The 19,369-nt window shown below is 44.4% G+C and overlaps 1 protein-coding gene across 2 annotated transcripts in view; it reads left to right on the top strand.

Annotated features, from left to right (window-relative positions):
- The window catches only part of efhd1 (EF-hand domain family, member D1), a 152,949-nt gene that overhangs the window by 93,624 nt on the left and 39,956 nt on the right, over window positions 1–19,369 (top strand). The window contains exon 2 of one of the 2 annotated variants that reach the window (XM_073040865.1): window positions 2,521–2,584. The exons of the other annotated variant lie outside the window; for it this stretch is intronic. The gene's annotated coding sequence lies outside the window, so the exon portion shown is untranslated. The remainder of the gene's footprint in view (window positions 1–2,520; window positions 2,585–19,369) is intronic. 2 annotated transcript variants of the gene reach the window in all.

Genomic DNA, 19,369 nt, shown 5'->3' with positions numbered 1-19,369 from the left:
TACATATAAAATAAAATGCCTATGATTACAAAAAAAAGCAATTATATTGAAATACAGTTATCAAGATACTCCTGTGGTTTGTTACCTACATTCATTATTGAAGGAAATGCAAAATTTCAGTTAGAAGTTGAGTGAAAATGACGATGTAATTTTTTCTCATCCAAGTTCACAGAGCTCCCTGGAATCTATCCGTGGAGCTCAGGTTAAGAACCCCTAACTTTAAGGAATATATCTCTACAAATCATATATCGTTGTATTGTCTCTCTTTACTGTCAACTTTTAATTTAGTTTCAGAGGTGAAAAAACTGAGATCTATCATTTTAGTCCTGTAAATTTATTTCTGGTATTGTCATATTTCAAAAATAATATTGGTTACTTTCTCATCAGTAGGACTTGTTTTCATCTTTCTGTAGTTATTCAGTCATGCACATCCAACTTGCCTGTCATATCTTTGTAGTTTTCTTGGACCTCATTAGTCATAGATTGGCAGACAATTGGTTGGGTAAGTTTTACCAGGAGAATGATGGGCATCTTTGTATCCTCTGTCTGAATATTGCTTCTAACGCAAGTTGAAATATGGGTGTTTTAATTTGGGATTAATTTTAGGGACTGTTTATTTGCTAGATGAACCTAAGGCAGTGATCATCCTTTTTTTGGGAGATCTACAGTACATGGGCAAAAAATCCTAAATTATTTCAAAATCAGAATCAAGTTTAAAATCACTGGCATATGTCATTTTAATATGTTGCTTTGCAGTAGCAGTACTTTGCAATGCATAATAAAAAAAATTTTAAAACTATAAATTCTCAAGTGGTCCTCTGCTGGTCGAGGTCATCTGTGGATGTTGTGACCTAGCTATCTATATTGTTGCCTGTGGCCAATGAGACCAATGCAAGAGTTACTCAAGCCAATATACAAGCCAGGGCAGCAGAGACACCTCTTCACGCAGCTGATAAATCCAAAGGAACGGCAAACCCTGATACGGTTTGGCACCAGCAGTGTCGCAGGAGTTGCCAGTCAGTATTGAACTCTTTCGGAACTCCAGCTCCAGATTTTTCCTTGCAGTTACTCCCAGACCCTTCCATGTGAGTGGATATAGCCACAAGCAAGTGGATGAGCTACCATCTCCTGGATGAACTGCCAACCACTGCTGATGCGTGCCTTCTGCCCGATATAAATTACAATAAGAAATAGATATAAATTAAATAAGTAGTCCAAAAAGAAAGCAAAAACAAAAATTAAAAAGCTGAGACGTTGATTCATTATCCATTCAGAAATCTGATAGCAGAGGGGAGAAAGCTATCCTAAAATATTGAGTGTGTGTCTTTAGGCTCCTGTGCCTCCTGAATGGGACAAAGTACTGGGTGATGAAATCCATCTCTATGAGGCATTGTCTTTTGAAGATGTTCCGGATGCTAGGGAGATTAGTGCCTATGATGGAGCTGGCTGTGTTTGCAACTTTCTGCAGCTTTTCCCAATCCTGTGCAATGGCCCCTCCATACCAGACCATGATGCGAGCAGATTGAATACTCTCCACAATACATCTGCAGAAATTTGCAAGTGTCTTTGGTGACAAACCAAGTCTCCTCAAACTCCTAAGGAAATATAGCCACTGTTGTGTCTCCTTAGTAATTGCATCAATATGTTGGGCCCAGGATACATCTTTAGAGATGTTGACACCAAGAAATTTGAAACTGCTCAACCTTTCCACTGCTGATTCCTCGGTGAAGATTGGTGTGTTCCCTCAATGTCCCCTTCCTGAAGTCCACAATCAATTTCTTGGTCTTATTGATGCTGAGTGCCAGATTGTTGCTGTGACACCACTCAACCAGTTGGTCTGTCTCACTCCCTTACACCTCCTTGTCACAATCTGAAGTTCTGCCAACAATAGTGGTGTTATCAGCAAACTTGTAGATGGTGTTTGAGCTGTGCCTAGACATACAGTCATGGGTGTAGCGAGAGTAGAGGAGTGGGCTAAGCCCACATCCTTGAGATGTGCCAGCGTTGATTGTCAGCCAGATGTTATTTCTGATCTGCCCAGACTGTGGACTTCCAATGAAGAAGTCAAGGATCCCATTGCAGACAGTGGTAGGGAGGCCCAGGTTTTGTAGCTTGTTGATTAGAACTGAGGTCATGACAGTGTTCAATGCTGAGCTGTAATGCCTGACGTGGGTATTGCAAGGCAATTATTTTAAGACATGCAAGTCTGAATACAAGATGAAGTCTTGGAAACATAACTGAGTTATAATGTATTATTTTCTCACCACATGGATCTCAATTTTGATCACAAATGCAAAATCATTGAAATGATATGTGCCATATCATGTAACAACAATCATAATAAGTTCATTGCTATTGTAATGACTAATCTTGTTCCATGCTCCTGTGCTCTGCAGTTGTTATAATTAAAGTAATTTCCGAAAACTCAGTTATATCCGTCTCAGAATACACTATAATCGGCAATGATGTTGATATAATTTAACAAATCGACATGTTACCAATAACATTCTTATCTCATAGATTCTGGGAGAAATGGAAGAACTATACAAACGAGCCACTGAGGACTCAGTCTGCAGCTGACTCAGTGAGTGCATTTTGCAATGGTCCTAGTTGTTATGCTTGTGATTAATGAAGACAAACTTGGTGTGGGTAAATACTAGAACATCTTATTACTCAAAAAACTGTTCAACACCGAGTGCGTGCTTTCAAAACTTCCACTTCCAGGGGAACCAACCACATTGCCCACTGGGAATTGAAGTTACTCATTATATACACACACATAGTGACACACTAGCGGCCTGATCAAAGGCAGAGCATCTGATTCCAAGCCAGCAATTACACTTAAAGTAACTTCTGCTGATTTTCTTTGGTGTAAGGTAAAATTTAAACAAGGAAGGCAGCACAAGTCTGTTAATAGTTGAACAAACTGAGGTTAAATGCAAACAAGGCTGGAGAATTGCAAGGTCTATTTTTCCACATGGCTGGGGAGAGTAGTAAAATAATGGCCTGACACCGTCTAACTTCAGAGACACCTGAACTTCATTCAACTTTTGGAAGATGCATCTGAAGGTGAACACTACACTGACTTCTGTTAAATTGACAGACCTGTAATTTCTGGGTTTATTTTTCCATTATTTTGAGCAAGGTGTAACAGTTCCATGGGATTTGCTACCATGCCTATCTAGTATAAATAACTTGATCAGTACCAAATATCTTAGTTTCATTATAGGGACACAGAAGCGAGATTTATCAGCTAGTAGAGTGGTGTCGCAGCAGCAACCTTGCACTCATTGTCACTAAGACCAAAAAACTGATTGTTAACTTTAGAAAGGGTAAGACGAGGGAACATGAGGGATCAAACGTGGAGAGTTAGCAACTTCAAGTTCCTGGGTGTCAATATCTCTGAAAATCTATCCCGGGCCCAACATGTCAGTGCAGCTACAGTTCTTTAGGAGTTTATCGAGATTTGGTATGTCGCCAAAGACTCTTGCAAATCTCTACAGATATAGCATGGAGAGCATTTTAACTGGCTGCATCACTGTCTGGTATGGCATTGGTACCGCACAGGATTGAAATAAGCTGCAAAGAGTTGAAAGCTCAGCTCCATCATGGGCACTAGCCGCTGAAGTATCCAGGACATCTTCAGGGAGTGATAACTCACAAAGGCTGCATCTATCATTAAGGACCCCCATCACCCAGGTCATGTCTTGTTCTCATTGTTACCAACAGAGAGGAGGTACAGAAGCCTGATGACACACACTCAATAATTCAGGAACAGCTTCTTCCTCTCTGCCATCCAATTTCTGAATGGATATTAAACCCATGAACACTACTGAACTATTTTATTTCCATGATTGCACTACATAATTTAACTATCTAATACAGGGGTGTCAAACTCATTTTAGGTCACGGGCCGGATTGAGCAAAATGCAGCTTCATGCAGGCCGGATCAGTTGGACGCGTGCGAACGCGGCTTTCGTTGCCTCCGTTTTTTCAGCCTGCTCTCATGTGTCTCGGTCTCTGCTATAACTACAAAGTGTTTCACTTTACAAATTCCGTTTCTTATGAAGAAGACTGCCGAGCAAGACTGCCAAATAAACACAAAAAACCCTGAAAACCTGGTACCTGAATAAACTCAGCATTAGCCATATCATACGCCATAGGCGCTTCGATTACTGGGGCCAGCTTTAATAGTAATTAGATATTATCTCGCGGGCCAAAGATAATTCCACCGCGGGCCAGATTTGGCCCGTGGGCCTTGAGTTTGACATATATGATCTAATATATATACTTATTGTTCTTTTTTTTTATTATTATTTATGTATTGTACTGCTGTTACAAAGACAACAAATTTCATGACATATGCTGGTGATCTTAAACCTGATTTTGATTGTGAGAAGGAGGCCATTGAGCCGTTTGGATCCATGTCACAGCCAGGGAGCAATCCCATTTATATGATTCCCTTGTACCTCTGCATCTATTCTTAGACGAGTCCATCAGCTCTGGTTTGATTCATTTAATTCCTCCCAGATATCAGACTTCAATGGTTAGCTGAATAAAGTGAGTCTGTACTAATGTTCATAGTTTAGTACCAAAGTCAAGCTATATTCTTGTATTTTGCATTGGTCTGTGGATAAGGGAGACCTGAAGCCAGGTTGATTTTGTAATAAAGCCTGGACTCACAATACCCTGAGGAAAAGATTGTTGTATTGCCCCTGTGTCTGGATATTGCAGTCACCAGGGGTGAAGTAACACCTGGGGTGAGGGGAATAAAAAATAGGCATCTTCTGTTTGGCTGCACAGTCAGCTGTGCCACTGAGTAGTGAACAACTGTTCATAGTTAGCACAGTTGAGTTTATGTTTCTTGTTACTTAGCTTGCAAGCACTGCTCAGATTGGCACTTAAAGCAACATGTATGATAACATTTAAATTTTGTTTTGAATACCACCTTCACCTCCATCATGAGATGTCTGATGAACTGTGCAATGACATAAGTATTGCTATAAATTATAACATCAGTGCAGAAAAAAAAGAATAATATTGTTATAATTTATAGTAATGCTTATGTCATTGCACGGTACCTTTACTACAAACCACAAATTTTGGGGTGCATTTCCCACCATTGCCTGTAAGGAGTTTGCACATTCTCCCCATGACCGTATGGGTTTTCTCCGGATTCTCCGGTTTCCTCGCACAGTCCAAAGGCGAATCAGTCGCTAGGTGAATTGGTCATTGTAAACTGTCCTGGGATTAGGCCAAGGTTAAATCAGGGGATGCTGAGCAATGCAAGTTGAAGGGCCTATTGCATGATGTATCTCAAGTAAATAAATAAATGACAAAGTTCTGTAATCATAAACCTGTTTCTGGTTCTGACTCTGACCTATGTCAAGGTAGGACAAGGGAAAATCAATAACAGCAATGCAGAGCAAAGCATTGCAGAGAAAGTCTGATCTACGTTTATTTATCACGTACATTGAAAAATTGTGAAATGTGCTGTTTGTGTTAACGACTAACACACCCAAGGATACGCTGGGGGCAGCCCTCAATTGTCACTACACGTCCTAGCACCAACATAGCATGTCCACAATTCAGCAGAACAACAAAAGCAGCAGCAACAGAACAACGGCTAAAGAAGCCCCTTTCCCACCCTCACATCCAACGCCAGCTCAGGCCTAGGCCCGGGACTCTCAGACATCGGGCCTCTAAACGCCAGTCCCTCAGGATCGACCCTCCAGCTTCTACCTCCTGACTCTCCAACTCCATGTTTGAGCTTTCTCCTTCTGGATTTGCTGAAGTTCGACCTTCGGCTTTGCAGGTAGACAGTAAGGTGCGAGTGCCGTGACAAGGGAAACTGTAAGGTCAAGATTTCATCTTTCACTCATCCTGTTGGGGTCACCATTCACAGTAGTGCCAGTGTCCAGTGCCTTACGTGCTGCTGCTGAAAGAACACGTTGGCGTGTGATGGTCTCCCTCAATGCTGTCCGAGGATGGTGCCTGAGCTCTGGGTCTTGGGCAAAGCTCGATTGATGCTCTGTGTGGATCGGACTCTGTAGTTCACGTTATGAACTGTTTCTGGTTTATGGTCACTCCTTTTTGTTTTTGTTGCTTTTTTGGACGATTTTGAATGGGGACAGCCTGCAGATAACGAACATGAGCTGAACTGAAGCTGGACTCTTCCGATTTTGTGTTCTGTGTTCTGTGTCCGATTTCATTTTTTTCTCTCTGCTACTATTGCACAATTTATATTTTTGTGCGTGGGTGGAGTTTATGATTTTCGTTGAATGGGTTCCATGGTTTTCTTTGTGTCGTGGCTGTCTGTGGGAAAGATGAATCTCAGGGTTGTACACTGCTCAGATACATTGATAGTATACTTTGACTCCTTGAATCTTAAACTCTTGACCCACCATAATGCGACGATGAAAAACAATTTATTTTAATCTTTCACTGTTCCCACTATTCAAATGAAGGAGTGTGTTCATCTATCAAAATGAGTCCCACAAATGCAACAGCTGCTGAGTGTATGGCTGACAGCTGGAGTGAATTAATACGGTTTAAGTGGACATAGTGATGTCAAATACAGCTCCTTGGGTGGATCCAACATTCCTGATGTTTCTCTCACAGCTGAAGCCTTCAGATGTCAGAGCATTCTATGTAACAATTTAAACTAAGATCCAACTCTGAGAGGAAATATTGTCTGCCCCAAAGTACAGCGAGGGAGTATTTTTTCACTAAAGTGTCTGTGGCTATTTTGTTGATCCATGCAAAAGATGTTTTGAGAAGTGATATCTTGGACAAGATTTGTTTGAAACATCATCATCTGATCACCAAGTATTGAATATTTTTAGCTGCTCTCAGCACTAATCCCTGCACCTCCAATAGCCGATTTTGACATAGTTTGTGACAACAAACTATTGTTGGCAGAATTTCAGATGGTGACAAGAAGGCATATAGGAGCAAGATATATCAGCTAGTTGAGTGCGTAGCCTCTATTGGTCGTGATCAACCATGGGTACTGCGCCTCTGGTAGTCACTGGGAGTGGCTTCTCCAGGGTGCAAGCCAGGGCAGAGTTGATATGGAGATCCGTCTGTTGCCCATGCAGTGGGACCCCCTCTCCATGCTGATGACAGGTCCAAAGGAACAACGAAAGTCGATACAGTTTGGTGCCAGCAGTATCGCAGGAGTTGCCATGCCGGTGCTGGGTACGGCAGTCAGCCGCCTTCGGGACTCTGACTCCGGATTTTTCCTAGGGGTTTACTCCCAAAGCCTTTCTTGTGAGCCGGTATAGCCACAAGTCAGCGGAGGTTTGAAGTTGGAGTTTTCCCTCTCCTAGATGAGCTACCATCCGTGGTTAACAAGCCCCATCTGTCCGGAGCAACTGGTTTTAAGGCGCCAGTGGCCCGCCTTTGCCCCTTCTCCTGTCAGTGAGAACAGCTCCACCGGGCATAAGATCTATACCATACGTGAAGGCCAGGAGTTGGACTTGGTTGTCAGAGGCTGTTTCAGATGCACCTCGTGAAGAGCATTTGTTTAGCGGTGGGAGCTCGTCCCCACCACCACCCTTCGGCTATGACTGCCCTTGGAACTAGTTGAGTGATGTCACAGTAACAATCTTGCACTCAATATCATTAAGACCAGCGAACAGATCATGGACTTCAGAAAGGGGAAGACATGGGAACACACCCCAGTCCTCATCAAAAGATCAGAAGTGCAAAGAATGAGCAATTTCAAATTCCTGGGTGTCAATACCTCTGAGGATGTTGGGCTGTCTTTAAGGAGGGTGAACCCTTACAAGGAGGCAGGTCCCAGTGGAGTACCTGTTAAGGCTCTGAAAACTTGTGCCAGCCATCTGGTGGGAATATTCGAAGACATTTTTCAGCCTCTCGCTGCTATGGCTGGAAATTCCCATCTGCTTCAAAAAGGCAACAATTTTACCAGAGTCTGAGATGAGCAGTATGAGCTGTCTTAATGACTATCGTCCAGTAGCACTCACATCTATGGTGATAAAATGCTGAGTGTTTGGTCATGGCTAGAATGAACTCTGCCTCAGCAAGGACCTGGGCTCCATGCAAGTTACCTATCGCCACAATAGGTCTGCAACCAACACAGTCTTAATGACTCTTCAGACAGCCTTCGATTACCAGGATAACACAAACACCTATGTCTCCATGTAGTTCGTTGACTATAGCTCAGTGTTTAACACCATCATTCCCACAGTCCTGATCGATAAGCTACAGAACCTGAGCATCTTTACCTCCCTCTGCAATTAGATCCTCAGCTTCCTAACCAGAGGACTGCAGTCTGTGTGGATTGGTGATAATATCTCCTCCTCACTGACGATTAACACTGGTACACCTCAGGGGTGTGTGCTTAGCCCACTGCTCTACTCTCTCTATACCCATGACTGTGTGGCTAGGCATAGCTCAAATACCATCTATAAATTGTCTGATGATGCAACCATTGTTGGTGGAATCTCAGATGGAGACAAGAGGGCGTACAGGAGCAAGATAGGCCAAGTAGTGGAGTGGTGCTGCAGCAACAACCTTGCACTCAATGTCAGTAAGACAAAAGAGCTGATTACGAACTTCAGGAAGGGTAAGATGAGAGAACACAAACTAATCCTCATAGAGGGATCAGAAGTGGAGAGAGTGAGCAATTTCAAATTCCTAGGTGTCAAGATCTCTTGAGGATCTAACCTGGTCCCATTGATAGGGTCTATCAATGCAGCTATGTAGAAGTCAAGACAGCGGCTGTACTTCATTAGGAGTTTGAAGAGATTTGGTTTGTCACCTAAAACACTCAAAAAAAAAATGTTATCAATGTACCGTGGAGAGCATTCTGACAGGCTGGATCACTGTCTGGTATGGGGGAAGGTGGTGGTGGTGTTCCTCCACTGGATCGAAAGAAGCTACAGAAAGTTGTAAAGTTAGTCAGCTCTGTCTTGGGTACTGCCTCCGTAGTAGCAAAGACATCTTCAAGGAGCAGTGTCTTAGAAAGGCGGTGTTCATTATTAAGGACCCCCATCACCCAGGGCATGTCCCTTCTCACTGTTACCATCAGGAAGGAGGTACAGAAGCCTGAAGGCACACACTCAGCGATTCAGGAACAGCTTCTTCCCCTCTGCCATCTGGTTCCTGAATGGACATTGAAGCTTATGAACACCGCCTCACTGCTTTTTATATTATTTCTGTTCTGCATTATTTTTAATCTAACTATTTAATATACAGTACAGTATATATACTAACAGTAATTGATTTCTTTTCTTTCTCTATTATCATGTATCGCATTGTCCTGCTGCTGCCGAATTAACAAATTTCACGACACATGCTGGTGATAATAAACCTGTTTCTGATTCTGATCTATCGTGGGCCCAGCATATCGATGCAATTACAAAGAAGGCATGGCAGCAGCTATATTTCATTAGGAGTTTGAGGAGATTTGGTATGTCTCCAAAGACACTTGTAAATTTCTACAGATGTACCGTGGAGAGCATTCTGACAGGCTGCATCACCGTGTGGTATGGAGGGGGGGGGGGGGGGGGGGAAGACACTACTCCAGAGGTTTGAAATAAGCTGCAGAGAGGTGTAAAATTAGTCAGCTCCATCATGAACTCTAGCCTCTGTAGTATCCAGGATATCTTCTAGGACCCATGTCTCAAAGAGACAGCATCCATCATTAAGGACCCCTGTCACCCAGCTTATGCCTTCTTCCCATTGCTACCATCAGGAAGGAGGTACAGAAGCCTGAAGGCACACACTCGACAACTGAAGAACAGTTTCTTCCCCTCTACTATCTGATTTCTGAATAGGCATTAAACTCTTGATTTTTATTAACACACACAAAATGCTGGTGGAACACAGCAGGCCAGGCAGCATCTATAGGGAGAAGCGCTGTCGACGTCTCGGGCCGAGACCCTTCGTCAGGACTCAGGACTTTGTCAGGGTCTCGGCCTGAAACGTCGACAACGCTTCTCCCTATAGATGCTGCCTGGCCTGCTGTGTTCTACCAGCATTTTGTGTGTGTTGCTCTCTGCATAGACACAAGGGTCTACAATCGACTCGTCATAACTGAATAACTGTTGTGCAATAAAATGCAACAACTGTGAACCGTCTCCTTGTACAGTAACTGGACAGTGTTGTTGTTGCTGCAGGGGCAACTCCACATTTGCAAAGTGCATAATATGATGCCTGAAACCTCCAGGCAGGAGTCTTGTGTTTCTACAGTCACCTCTGGAAACTATTCACTGAGACTTCTGGTCAGCAAATTCTTACCAATTAGGGCACTTTACAGTTTGAACAATTTACCCCATTTTAGTGGCAATATGAAGCTTACATTTTACTGTTTTAAATTGGCTTTATGTAAGAATACCTCCTAATTGTGCAAAGGGTTATTTTATGGCAGCTATCTTTTCAACATATTACTAATCTGTCCTTGGATCTTGGTGTTGCATCTCTCTTCTGAAAAGCTGATAGCAGTCTCCCTAAAATAAAACTTGCATCTGATGTTGACAACCGATTAAAAATTTAATACGGGATTTGGACAGAAAATAATTTCCCTGTTGCAGCTGGTATGATGGAAGAAACCCCAGCACCTGTCCGTGCACACCATTCCGTATGATAAAACTTTGTGTCCTTTTTTTGCATTCTCCTATAAAATGCATTAACCAGGAAAGCTACATTATTGTACTCTAACAGTCAGGAACTCCCATCAGCATATCATTATCCACTCACATGGATGTAAAGAATCCAGAGTACAAAGCGATGCCTGTTTTTTCTTGGACTCTTAACCATTCATTGAAAGCCATGAATTTTGGCATATTGAGGTAGGTGTGGAATGTGATAGCTGAGGACTTGGATGGATAAAACAACTTTAAAAAAAAAAAAAATTTTGTTAACATTTGCTACCAGATAAAGCAGCTGCATTGTTCCAAGTGAATTCCGCTTAGACTACAGAAAAAAAAAGCTGACGGCAGTATGTGGGAATGGGGGACAGAAATGCTGAGTGCAGTTGTGCACACTAGTTTAGATGCAGGTCTTTTTTTTGTGGAGAAGCCAGTTGCTTCCCTGCCTGGGCCCCCCTGTCACAACACATGAAAGAATCTATTTATAAATGTCAGAGCTGAAGAGAAAACCTTGTGTATGAATGAAGAACATTTTCTGTGCAACATATTAAATCCTTTCCGTGGTCTGTGAATAAATCTTTATATATCTGCTTGGATGAATTAATTAACCCCTCAGCATCTTGGCATTTTCTGCAAGGCTATGCATGGCAACTTAGTTCAATTGTAGCCTTCAGGTCTCAGTAAGCAATCCAATTGCACCAACCGAACTCTTGTAATTAAGCAGATCAAATTTTCCTCAATGAATTAGCATGATTTGGGGAGGAAAACTGCAAATCCACTGCATTGCATTTAAAAACTTTGTTTTATAAACATATGCCTGATTTTCCCTCATCAGCCGCTAATATTATGAGAAACATAGACATGTTTGTTTTCAGAATATTTAATCTCCTGAATCCAATTAGTGTTCTCCCTTGAGGCCAAGACTAACTTTGTGGATTTTATTTTGAGTGGATCCGTCTTTGTTCAGTGTGTGTATATATTAGATAAATTGCATCAGACCTAGCAGGGAGTGAGAGATGTATTTAAATTGCTAGCAGTACTCTGTTGGCTTAGATCAATGCAGCGTTTAACATCAGCACCCTTCGAGGATGACAACTGTCACTTTGACAGGGGTCGACAAGTGCCAGCTCTTGCATTGTTACTCTAAAAACAAGTTTGTGAATGATGCTAACACAGGCTTAAAATAGGATGATTATCTATTCACTTTAGTTGTGTAAATGTCCAGAATTTTTTTAAAATGCAAACCAAAATGTGTGTAAAGTATAAAAATAGCTGATTTTGAATCTGACACAGTGGCTTGGCCTGAACCAACCTTTGCTCTATTGTAAAAACCTAAAAATGATCCGTCATATCATCCGATTAGTTAGCATGTTGAATGAAAAGTATTCAAGTTTTGCATCCTTATTACTTATCCCTGGTACTTTGCCAGTCCTAGCCAGACTCTCCATTATATTAAAATGCTGATTAGTGCCTATTCCTGTGTGAGAACACTCTAAAGACAGATCACAATCTACTTTCTGGACCTTGAGAGAGGCTCGAGCCATCTGAAAAATAACCATTTAATGTGGAATATATTCAGGCAGATTTCTAAGGCACTTAAGAACCTTCTTGAAATTAGTACTGACTAATTACTCCACCTTTTCATTTTATAAGTTCAGAACTCGTGCCTGTTGAGTCTAAAGCATGTGCTAAGTCTCAGCTGCTGCCTTAGTTCCACCTGTTTAAGAGCCAGGATTTTCAGATTATAAGGAAGTCACTGATGTGGGCACAAACCTAGAAACCTGACCAAGCTTTCAAAAGCAGACCTAATGTAGCATCAACAATGAGATTAGTCACGAAGTTCATTTAAAGGGCGAAGTGTCAAATGATTAGATCTCTGGCGAAGTGTTAAGTGATTGGATCTCCTGCAAAGTGTACTGTATGTATTAGCCCAGCATTAATTGCAGTGATGATGTCGGCAGCAAACTCAGTGCACGGAATTCAAGAAACCGGCTGCACAAGACCATGCAGCCCAGTTGCTTTCTGGGCCAGGAGGAGCCATTCAAAATGATCACAATTCCCAGCACTCACTGGAAGTATCTAGAATCGGACACGTTAAATGCTCATCAAAGTAGTTTATAAGCTAAGAGTGTTCTGGCCTTACTTATTGTTTTCAGGCAATGAGTTTTAAATTTGCACCACACCCTGGATGAAAAGATTTTCTCCTTCATTTCCTTGAAAATTTAGATCCCCAACTTACTCTCACCTTTGGTAAATTAACTTCTTTATATATCTAGACTTGGGCAATATTGCTTTTACAACTTATTTTAAACCTCTCCTCTCCTCCATCTCTTCTGTTCCTTTGCCCCGGCCGTGTCCATCCTTGTAGTTACATATCTCCAGCCTTATAAAACTTCCTCTTTACCCTCATCTGTGCTGTCACTTGTTTCATGTAAAGTCATGACCAGAACTACAGACAATACTGTAGTCACAATCTTTAATCGACCAGTTCACAAATATGGCTTCAAAGTAACTGCAATACTGACAAAACGCAACGTGGGTCAGGAACCAACATGTCTCAAAGATGACCAGATTTGTAGAAAATAATATTATCTATTAATTCCATGGAACTAATTCCAAGCCTCCTATACTTTGAGTGATAAAGCTGTTATTGATGAAGATTTGCCTTCCTGACAGTCGTCACCTTGGCTGCACCGTACGGATGCAAAGCTCTGCTTTTGGTGCTCTATTGGTTGCAAGATACATTATTATTGATTAAATTGTTTTTATATTAGAAAGGTATTAACACGTGCAATATTAGATATGGCAAAGTTATTTCCTATGGTACGGGAGTCTAGGACAAGAGGGCACGACTTCAAGACTGAAGGACGTCCATTTAGAACAGAGATGTCTGTGGAATTTGTTGCCACAAGCGGCTGTGGAGGCCAATTCATTGGGTACAGTTAAGGCAGAGATAGATAGGTTCTTGATCAGCAGGGCATCAAAGGGTATGGGGAGAAGGCAGGGGAGTGGGAATGACTGAAAGAATTAGATCAGCCCATGATTGAATGGCGGAGCAGACTTGATAGGCCAAATGGCCTACTTCTGCTCCTATATCTTACGGTCTTAATAAGTACACCAGTTGGAAGTGGAATGAGTAGACAGAGCAGTCAGGTGATGACACCAGTGGTGAACTGTTGGATCTGAATGAGATAGACAAAGACATGTAATACTGGCACAGCTGACCTCTTATTTTGCAGTAATAACCTAATCTGCAACTGGTGAAGGAATTGTCAATTATCTTCAAGTCTGTTACTGACATTTCTGTAAAAAAGAGAGCAGATATTGGAAAGCAAACATGAGGAAATCTGCAGATGCTGGAAATTCAAACAACACACACAAAATGCTGGTGGAACACAGCAGGCCAGGCAGCATCTATAGGGAGAAGCACTGTCGACGTTTCGGGCCGAGACCCTTCGTCAGGACTAAAACTGCGCATGTTGGAATTCTGAAATAAAACAGAAAAAACTGGAAATACTCAGTCTGGGAAGCAGCTTTGAATAGACATTTCATCTCCCATTATCTCTACCCTTCCCCTCTATGTAATTAAAATCACACCACACCTCTTTTCTCAGTTTTCCAGTTCTGACGAAGATCCATTGACTTGACATTGACACCATTTCCCTTCCCCCTCACCTGACCATCGGAGTACTGCCAGCATTCTTCATTTATAGAGTGTTGGAGTCATGCTTAGTGCTGCTTTTAGTTTTAAATCTTGATGACTTCATTTCAAAGGACCACCTTGTTGAAGAATGAAGTGGGACATATCCCACTAACATGGAAGACTTGTCTAGTACCCTAGCCCTTTCGGTGTGCCTTGCTGCTGCAGAGGGTCTTGTCAGTGCACAAGGCTTGGCCATACAGGATTCCCTGGGCTCCAAGCCCTAACTTCCTGTTTCAGTAAGTACTCATTTATTTTTACAAACTTGTTTTAGATTCTGCGGCAATATTTTTTAAAAGCAGCAGTGTGTCATTGAATTGTGTGATCAGCTCTCCCCTGACTCCAAGTGCTTGGCCCAAAGATCAAAATGTAGGCTATCCCAGTGTCATTCCCCGAAGCTGCGGATGAATCCTCATCAGTCTGGACTAGCCATATAAGGCTGGAAATCTGCAAGATGACCCACACAATATCGGACCTGATCCAGGAACAAGGTTTCTCTGGATTTCCATGGAGGGAGCAGCTGCAAATGACTAAAATAAAGAATAATTGGGGACAGATGGCCACCCTATACAGCTTGCTGAGAAATAAAGGATCTGTCTTGGTTTTTAAGACTTCTTCAGTGACCAGTTTCACCCTAACCTGGACAGAAGGGGACAGGCCTGCTGTTCGTTGTTCAAGTAAATCTGTAGATTTATTGTGGTCTGTCCTATAGTGCACAACCTTGAACCAGCTACAGGAGGAGAGAGCACAAGTTGTTGTGACCAACTCCTCCAATGATGCATGATGTTTTTCTTAGTTCACAAGATTTATTTTGGAATACCACTCTGCATTTGGCACTTCAGCAGGGACTAGCTGCCAAACAAAATATATTCTTTTGGTATAGTTTAGTTAAGAAATAGCTGTATTTCATTAATTAGCCCTTGCTTTATAACTCATTATTGGGCTACATGTTTCATATTTTGTTATTACATTCTTTATTTATGGTTTTAATTTCCATTTTTGAAAGTGACCAGATCAAAAGTGATTCATAATGTTAATTGTCATGGAAGCCATTGAAAGCATATACAGTGCAGTTTATGAGGTTCTGCTTCAAAAAGGTGTCATCTGGGTCATGTCCTCTTTCCACTGTTACTCTCAGGCAAACAAACAGAAGCTTGAAGTTTGTCACCACTAGGTTGTGGTAAACTATGTATACCTGTCTGGACACGCCCCTCTGCTGACTGCTCCTGTGGCTCCTCCCACAGACCCCTGTATAAAGGCGATTGGAGGCACTGATCCTCCCTCAGTCTCCGAGATGTGGTAAACTATGTGTATATTTGTTTGGACATGCCCCTCTGCTGACTGCTCCTGTGGCTCCTCTCACAGACCCCTGTATAAAGGCAATTGGAGGCACTGCTCCCCCCACAGTCTCCGAGATGCTGTGCTCCGTTTTGCTGCTAATAAAAGCCTATCGTTCGCCTCCCGTCTCCGAGAGTTATTGATGGTGCATCAATTTTATTAGCAGCAATTTTAAAACATGGAGAGCATTTTGCGACCTGACAGATTGGATATTGACCCTCAATCTCCGGAAGCCGGCATCGCCTTTGAACTCTGGCTTGCATGCTTCCAATCGTACCTGGAGGAGATTCATGGGACCGAGCCTGCCATGATGCTCAAAATTCCCCTCTCCAGGGTCAGTCCGCAGGTCTACTCCCTGATCAGGGACCTGCCGACCTACCAAGGGGCGCTGGATGCCCTCAAAAGACAGTACCTGCAGCTGGTGAACACCGTCTATGCGAGACACCGCTTAGCGGCACAGCGGCAGCGGGCTGGAGAGTCGAGCGCTGAGTTTGTCCGGGCCCTACAGACACTCGTGCGGGCCTGCGACTGCAGGGGACTGACGGCGGAACAGCATGCCGAGCTGCTGGTACGAGACGCCTTCGTTATGGGGATCAGATAGATAGATAGATACTTTATTCATCCCCATGGGGAAATTCAACTTTTTTTTTCCAATGTCCCATACACTTGTTTTAGCAAAACTAATAACATACAATACTTAACTCAGTAAAAAAAATATGATATGCATCTAAATCACTATCTCAAACAGCATTAATAATAGCTTTTAAAAAGTTAATAATAGCTTTTTAAAAGTTCTTAAGTCCTGGCGGTTGAATTGTAAAGCCTAATGGCATTGGGGAGTATTGACCTCTTCATCCTGTCTGAGGAGCATTGCATCGATAGTAACCTGTCGCTGAAACTGCTTCTCTGTCTCTGGATGGTGCTATGTAGAGGATGTTCAGAGTTTTCCATAATTGACCGTAGCCTACTCAGCGCCCTTCGCTCAGCTACCGATGTTAAACTCTCCAGTACTTTGCCCACGACAGAGCCCGCCTTCCTTACCAGCTTATTAAGACGTGAGGCGTCCCTCTTCTTAATGCTTCCTCCCCAACACGCCACCACAAAGAAGAGGGCGCTCTCCACAACTGACCTATAGAACATCTTCAGCATCTCACTACAGACATTGAATGACGCCAACCTTCTAAGGAAGTACAGTCGACTCTGTGCCTTCCTGCACAAGGCATCTGTGTTGGCAGTCCAGTCTAGCTTCTCATCTAACTGTACTCCCAGATACTTGTAGGTCTTAATCAGGTCAGTGTACGTGCACCAGCGGCTGCTGGAACCCGCCGATCTTACCTTACATTCGGCGATCGAGCTGGCTGACACGCTGGAGGCCGCTCTGCACGATGCTGATGCTGTCCAGGCGCGCAATCTCCCGCCGGTTCCGTGGATGCTGCAGACCCCGCAACCCGCCAGCGAATCGACCTCGGCTGCTGCCAGTTGCAAGTCCGTGCAATGTTACTTCTGCTGACTCGAAAAGCACCCCCAAAAACGCTGCCCGGCCCGAGAAGCTACCTGCTCCAGCTGCGGAAAGAAGGGCCACTTCGCCAAGGTCTGTGAGTCCAAACCACGAGCGGGGTCGAGCAGTGCCGCGTGAGAGGCATGGGGGTCGCCGCCATCTTGCCTGCCCACCGCGTACGAGGCATGGGGGCGGCCATCTTTGTCGGCACCACCTCGACCCGCCTCCGACCCACGGGTGCTTACCGGGCACCAAGACGGCGATGCAACTCTGTGACCCTCTACCAAAGCGCCTCACACCAGCTTGCAAGGTCAATGATGGACATCCTGGTGGAGGAGCACAGGACCAGCTGCCTGTTTGACACGGGCAGCACTGAGAGTTTTATTCACCCGGACACAGTGCAACGCTGCGGACTTGTGACACGGCCGGTAAGCCAGAGGGTCACCTTGGCTTCTGGGTCGCATTCCACAGACATCCGGGTGGGTTGTGTAGCGACATTGGTGGTACAGGGCACAGAATATCAGAACTTTGCGCTACTGGTCATGCCTCAACTGTGTGCCCCTGTGCTATTGGGGCTTGACTTCCAGAGCCACCTGAAAAGTGTGACAATGGAGTATGATGGGCCCCTCCCACCACTCACTGTCAGGAATCCTCAGTTTTGTGGGACTTCGTCATATACCCCGCTACTGACCACACACACACACCGACCCGCACATCCCACCCAACACCATGCCAACAGCCGCGCTACTGACACCACTTGCAGCCTCTCCACCCTCGAGATCCCTCCCCCACCGCTGTTCGCCAACCTGACCCCCGACTGTAAACCTGTGGCAACTAAAAGCAGGAGGTACAGCGCGGGGGACAGGGCCTTCATTCAGTCGGAGGTGCAGTGGCTGCTCGGGGAGGGGATCATTGAGCCAAGCACGTCCTCGGAGGGCCCAGGTGGTTGTTGTTCAGACCGGGCAGAAAAATAGGATGGTCGTGGACCATAGTCAAACCATCAATAGGTTCACGCAGCTTGACGCGTACCCCCTACCCCGCATCGCGGATATGGTCAACCAGATAGCTCAGTACAAGGTGTACTCGACCATAGACCTGAAATCCGCTTACCATCAGCTCCCCATCCGCCCGGAGGACCGCCCCTACACCGCCTTTGAGGCGGGCGGCAGGCTCTATCACTTCCTGCGCATCCCCTTCGATGTCACGAATGGTGTCTCTGTCTTCCAGAGGGAAATGGACCGGATGGTGGACCAGTGCCAACTGAAGGCCACGTTCCCATATCTGGATAACATCACCATCTGCAGTCACGACTGGTAGGATCACGACACCAACCTCCAATGATTTTTCCAAGCGGCCAAAGCTCTTAACCTTACCTATAACAGGGACAAGTATGTGTTCGGAACCACCCGACTTGCTATCCTTGGGTATGTCGTGGAGAACGGGGTCGTTGACCCTGACGCCGACCCTATGCAACCCCTGTTGGAACTCCCTCTTCCCACCACCCTCAGAGCCCTCAAAAGGAGCCTGGGCTTCTTTTCCTATTACGCCCAATGGGTCCCTCACTACGCAGACAAGGCCCGCCCCCTAGTCAAGTCCACCACATTTCCCCTCTCAGGCCGAGGCCCGCGCGGCCTTCAGCTGCATTAAAGGGGACATTGCCAAAGCAACGACGCATGCGGTGGACGAGACCATTCCCTTCCAAGTAGAGAATGACGCCTCCGATTTCGCGCTGGCTGCTACCCTCAATCAGGCAGGAAGGCTGGTAGCATTCTTCTCTCGTACCCTTCAGGGCTCTGAAATTCGGCATTCCGCGGTGGAGAAAGAAGCCCAGGCCATAGTGGAAGCTATTAGGCACTGGAGGCACTATCTCGCCGGCAAAAGGTTCACCTTGCTGACCGACCAGCGCTCAGTTGTGTTCATGTTCAGCAACCAACAGCGGGGCAAAATCAAAAATGATAAAATTTTGAGGTGGATAATCGAACTCTCCACCTACAACTATGACATCCTGTACCGGCCTGGAAGGCTCAATGAGCCCCCTGATGCCCTATCACGGGGAGCGTGTGCCAGCGCGCAGCTCGACCAGCTGTACGCCCTCCATGCAGATCTTTGCCACCCGGGGGTCACCCGATTTTACCATTTCGTGAAAGCCCGGAACCTGCCGTACTCCCTTGAGGACATCAGGACGATGACCAGGGACTGCCAAGTCTGCGCTGA

The sequence above is a fragment of the Hemitrygon akajei genome, chromosome 3, assembly GCF_048418815.1.
Source record: "Hemitrygon akajei chromosome 3, sHemAka1.3, whole genome shotgun sequence".
Lineage (NCBI taxonomy): Eukaryota > Metazoa > Chordata > Chondrichthyes > Myliobatiformes > Dasyatidae > Hemitrygon > Hemitrygon akajei.
This window is presented reverse-complemented; position numbering and strand designations above follow the sequence as displayed.